The sequence below is a fragment of the Macrobrachium nipponense genome, chromosome 9 (assembly GCF_015104395.2).
Source record: "Macrobrachium nipponense isolate FS-2020 chromosome 9, ASM1510439v2, whole genome shotgun sequence".
NCBI classification, from domain to species: Eukaryota; Metazoa; Arthropoda; class Malacostraca; order Decapoda; family Palaemonidae; genus Macrobrachium; species Macrobrachium nipponense.
Genome location: NC_061110.1, coordinates 12,716,655 through 12,722,654, shown reverse-complemented (window position 1 = coordinate 12,722,654; position 6,000 = coordinate 12,716,655). Strand labels below are relative to the sequence as shown.

Sequence of the window (6,000 nt, the reverse complement as noted above, 5' to 3'; positions counted from 1 at the left end):
CTCAGCCATTCTACGGAAGTTCTGTGCCGAGATTGGCAACGCTTCTCTATTCATCTGTGGAACAATGAATCACCTTGGAACGGAGTCTTGTTTTTCCGTCTTTTTTTTTTCCCTGTCCTTCTTCTTTGGACGGACACGGAACAATCACGTAGCTTGTGTAAGCGACTATTTGGCAGCGTTCGAAGAAGTCTTTCATATACACTATACTACTATGAACTATGGTTTGTAACTTACAGACAAAGAAATTACTATGACAAATATATTATGTGACTCTTTCGTCTTCTCGTGCTATAACCACTAATTTGGGTTTAGTCACTGTAAGAATATTATAATTAGTATAAAATGAGAAGTCTATCGTTTTCCGCATTAGGTTCTCGCAGCTTCAATGTCTTTGTAAATAGAAAAAAAAAAAAAAATTTAGAACAAAACACTGAAATGTATCCTCTGGCCAGCAGGAGGTCGGGACAGTTTATCTCCTGCAAATCACTTTTTTTTTTTTTTTTTTTTTTTTTTTTGTCACACCACAGTTCAGTTTTTAATTCGTGTACGTCCGGGTTAAAATTCAATATACTAAAAATTGCGTGTCATAGCTCTTCAGTGACCTGTAAATTAAAACGACAAAACGCTATTCTGGTAATTATTAATAATAATAAACTATTAGGACTGAATTTGAGGGGCAAGTTTACGGCGACTGGTCTGCCCGCGGGAGGTATCTGGCATTCGGGCTTAGCAACACATGGCAACCGAAGCCGTTCGTCGTCCCACACCCTAGCGGCGGCCTTGCCAATTGTTATTGCTTCAGTCTCGTCTTGTCCTTGTGATTGGTGATACCTCTCTCGTCAGCCGCCGTCGCTTGGTACCACCGTCACACAACGCCCTAAATCAGAGAGAGATTCAATTACCGGGCGAGGGGAAATCGCATGTAAATGAAAGGTGAATGCGTGTCGGGTGCAGAGATATTGGCCATTTATCGGGCACGAGGGCAGCCCCGATCGAGTGCTTATCGATTCTTTTACGTGTGTGTGAGAGAGAGAGAGGAGGTGGTGGGCTGGTCGCTGGTGATTCCTTCCCGTTTCGGGGTTCTGTGGGGATGTTGTTGCCCTTCTCGAAACGATCTCTTGTGTGAAAAGGTGTTGTGACTCATACGACAAAACAGTTCACTGTCGCTTAAACATTCTCAAGCTCTCGTCTGAAGACAGCAGCGATCTTCTTCGTCTTCTCTCGCTTTGGACTCGGAAGCTTTCCATGTTGGAGTAAAAAAAAGAAAAAAGGGTCCGATTCATCATCATCCATGAGGTAGGTTGTTCACTTCTCTCGTTTTCTCTCATTCACGTGTGACCTCTGATATCTTTAAGCGATGGTTCAGTTTTTCAATTAATACTCCACGTAACGATTAAAGCCTCCGTGCAAAAGGTGTCTAAAACGTTTCACAGAGATATAGCATCGAGTACTGTTGCTATCTCCTCCTCTCGCTATTGTTTACAAACATGCTGTGACGTCACAGTGGACGAGTGACTTCATTATTTTGGGTTTCCTTCGCAAAAATCAGATTATTCTGGACATTCGAGACGATATTCCTCTACTTTATAGATTCTGCTTTTCGTCAGGGGTACATTGGTACGCAAATGAAAGCGTGGCTGATGAGTAAAAAGAGCAAATCGTTATATTAAAAGCACGACAGATTCCAGACACCAACGGTTGTCTGCAAGTGAGGGGAAACATGGATGCATTCTGCCTTCTTACGGCGGATTTCATTCATATCGGGGTTTCTAGCCGTTCAGTATGGCTTTAAGTTGGTTTTGCGGATACGGTGTTCATAAATAGCGACCAGATAAAGATTTATATTAGCTAATATAGTAGTCTGGGCTGCACTACAATGTTAGACGGATGGATGGATCCCAGCTTATACGGTTGACATTTTAGGAATTTGTACAGATTCTGTTTTGGTGTCGAACTTACCAAGATTCTCTCGACACTGGTATTTTGGAATGACGCAGATTATGAGGAAGCTGTATTTTCCCCCATGAAATTATTGGATTATCTTGGGATTCTAGTTGCGAGTGTATGAGGTAAGATTGTTGGACAGATGCAACAGGGTTACTAATAGATGCTGGTGCTGCTGGTAAGTTCAATGTTTGCTTCTGAATTCTAAGAGGTAAATGCTTTGCAAATGTTGATTTGATAGACTCAGTCACTAATATACTCATGATTGAAAGCACAGTCAGTTACTGCATACGCTTAATTGAACAGATAACATCACATATATTCACTAACGAGCATTTTCACAATTAGGAAGTGACTGAAAGAATATTAAGGCAGATCACAGCCACGTTCATGTCTAGTGTTATAATATATATATATATATATATATATATATATATATATATATATATATACATACATACATACATCATACATACATACATATACATATATACATATACATAATATAATATAGTTATGTATATGTGTGTAAATTTATTCATTTATATAATATGGAGATTAACTTGTTTTTGTTACCATGCATTCCAGTTGTGACCCATTACAGTTGATTAAGTATTGGGTTTATTATTTACTGTACAGGCCAAGAGAAGCAGTGTGGTGTTATAAAGAAAAATTTCTATTCGGGTCATCTTTGCCTAAAGAGGTAGGCAGGCAGGCACCTGGAGTATTTAGGGATGGTATTGCCAGTCACACGCCATTCTTTTATTATCCCATATATATGCATATTAGCCTACCTGTATTATACTACTGTCAGTTAAATCATTCTCTGCTCTCAGGTCAAGATAGGCTTAGGCATAGTAAGCCTTCTGGAAATGGATTGAACTTGGGCTTTCTTATTATTATTACGGTAAAGAACCCAACTGACAAGACCACAATATATATATATATATATATATATATATATATATATTAATATTACTTTCACAAGATCACTTTATATATTTTAAGAAGCTTCAGTGACCTCATAACTTTCGACTTTCTCGCACTTTCTTTATAGGGTTGATAAGCCTATTTCCTGGGGGAAAATTAAACAAAATATGCTTTCACCTTTAACCACGAGTTCAGCGATGACCCATTTTGTTGTCTCACTAATAATATATATATGTGTGTGTGTGTGTGTGTGTGTGTGTGTGTGTGTGTGTGTGTGTGTGTGTGTGTGTGTGTGTGCATAATACAAGGAAGGCAGCAAAGATGTATAAAAAAAAAGGTTTATCATATTTCTGTGGTCAGTTACTATTGATTTCTTTTTTATTTTCTTTTTCCTTTGTCCCTTCCACTCCCACGACACCTGTTAGGTGTGGGTTTGTAGTCTCCTATGGTCTGTAAGTTTATCGACATTACCCCTTCAGTATTTATGTGATTTCTACTACCACTATAGTCCTGATGATTTTTGCCGCCTCTCCCCGTTTTTTGACAATTGTAAGTGACGGATGCAGAGTCTCAAACGGATGTGTATGTATAGTCAGTACTGTCCAGGTAGTATGTATGTTGTGATTTCCAAGACTGGGTATCAGTCTTTCGTCAATGGCTGCGAAGTAAAGTCGAAACCGGTCACCTGTGGTGATGTTTGATAACGAATCACGTGTTAAAGTACACACACACACACACACACACACACACATATATATATATATTATATATAAAATATTATGGCTCTATGTTGTGCTGAACATTTACTGAAACAAAAGCAGTTGATGAGACACAATGCTTTCTGTTAAGGGACTCTTTAGTCGCCATGGCTCTGCATACTAATTATTGTTATAATTTTGTGTGTATTAATTGGTAGTCATTTCATACACGTAACCAACGGTATACTTCGTAGGTGTTTCTCTCTCTCTCTCTCTCTCTCGTTTAGGCTTATTTTTCAACCCATCTCGTGGTTAAACGGTACCTCTCTCTCTCTCTCTCTCTCTCTCTCTCTCTCTCTCCTCCTCTCTCTCTCTCTCTCTCTCATTTAGTTAGGATTCATCTCTCAGTTGTGATTCCTCTCTCTCTCTCTCTCTCTCTCTCATTTAGTTAGGATTCATCTCTCAGTAGTGATTGTCCTCTCTCTCTCTCTCTCATTTAGTTGGGATAATCGAATGAACTGTAGGAGAAATGCCCGGCATGCTGCTGATTGCGTCACTCCCAATCGCAAGGACAGATTCAGACGCGCACGAACGAACACAGAACAATCAATTGCTTAGCGACATGTCTTTACAAAAATGGAAGACATTGTGAAGGCAACAACACTCTAGGTGCCAAGATCCGCCTGACGTATCGACTTCGTCTTTTATTTATTCTTGATTTATTTACGTTAATTTCATTACAGAAATGTACTAGGATTTTTTTTAGTACTGATTTATTATCGCACAAGACCAAAAATACAGTATAAGTTACGTATACCTTAAGTCTGGTTGACTACTCTCTCCCAAGGTTGGCCCGAAGGATTTACGATATTTTTCACGTGGCTACGAACCAACTGGTTACCTAGCAACGGCACCTACAGCTTACTGTGGGATCCGAGCCACATTGTGTCGAGAAATGAATTTCAAATCTCCAGAAATAAGTTCCTCTCATTCCACGTTGGCAGAGAGGAGAATCGAACTCGCGACTACCGAATCGGTAAGCGAGCAAGTAACCCACTCGTCCAACGTGGAATTTCTTGAGGGTGTAAGCAGTACTTTTGTGCTCTACGCTATATATTTTGTGAATATTTATACTTTTATCGCTTATTTATACACTATAAATGTAATTAATCGCATTTAAAAATTTTTACTTTAGATCAAGTTTACAGTTATTTCTTTCTATTATTATGATTATTAATTAGTCTAGATAAATTTTACAGTTATTTTTTCTATTATTATTATTATTATTATTATTATTATTATTATTATTATTATTAGTCTAGATCAATTTTACAGTTATTTCTTTCTAATATTATTATTATTATTGAAAAAGAAACCCACAAAATCACTTTGTAACTTGTTTACTTCTAAGTATTTACATTTAGTTTTACTCCACAATACTTAGAAGTAAACAAGTTACAAAGTTTATTTTGTGGGTTTCTTTTTCAATCTTCAGAAGGAACTGAAAGAAGTTTTTGTTTGGTTCATTATTATTATTATTATTACTATTATTATTATTATTAGTCTAGATCAATTTTACAGTTATTTCTTTCTATTATTATTACTATTTAATTATTTAATTATTATTATATATATATTTATTATTATTATATGAATTATTATTATTAATTATTATTATTATTATTGTTTATTATTAGTCTAGATCAATTTTACAGTTATTTCTTTATGTAATTATTAATAAAAAATAGAATACCAAACGAAGAAAAGAAGAATGTACTGCATTACACAGGAAACCGACCTGTTGAATCACAAAACAAAATGAAGTACTAAATACCTAAGGCAAAAGAGAAGTAAAGCCAGGATATATAATGAGTGTTACAGGGGAAATGTTGGATTAGATTTACAACACAACCCCCTCTCAAGCTCTCCAACATGAATAGCCGGATGTTAATAATAATATAATAATAATAATAATAATAATAATAGCCCTGGGGAAAATAAAATGCACACAAAGGAGGGGAAACTAATGCAAATCCGTCTTGTGTATTTATGTGAGCGAGTGGAAGTTCTCATTAGCCGGAGATGATTGTCAGAGCACGATTCTAGTCCGTCTAACCCTTGGCTGCCTCTATCCTCGGGAAGGTGCCATGAATATGGATGGATAGAGGGGTTATTATACGGGCGTTAAGTGCATTGATGAAGCCCCTCGCTGAAAATAGGGATTTACTCACTCATTACCTTTGCTGAATATAGTTGATTACTCACTCATTACCTTTGCTGAAAATAGGGATTTACTCACTTCATTAACTTTTTGCTTGAAAATAGGGCGCGATTTACCATCAGTACCTTTGCTGAAAATGGGGGATTACTCGATCAGTCACCATTGGCTGAAAACATAGGGATTTAACTCCAAGTCAGTACCTTTCTT

General features: G+C 37.0%; 1 protein-coding gene across 9 annotated transcripts in view; it reads left to right on the top strand.

Annotated features, from left to right (window-relative positions):
- Window positions 1–805: 805 nt before the first annotated feature.
- Window positions 806–6,000, top strand: part of LOC135218577 (rho-related BTB domain-containing protein 1-like) — a 142,659-nt gene continuing 137,464 nt past the window's right edge. For all 9 annotated transcript variants that reach the window (XM_064254991.1, XM_064254990.1, XM_064254989.1 and 6 more), the window contains exon 1: window positions 806–1,296. The gene's annotated coding sequence lies outside the window, so the exon portion shown is untranslated. The remainder of the gene's footprint in view (window positions 1,297–6,000) is intronic.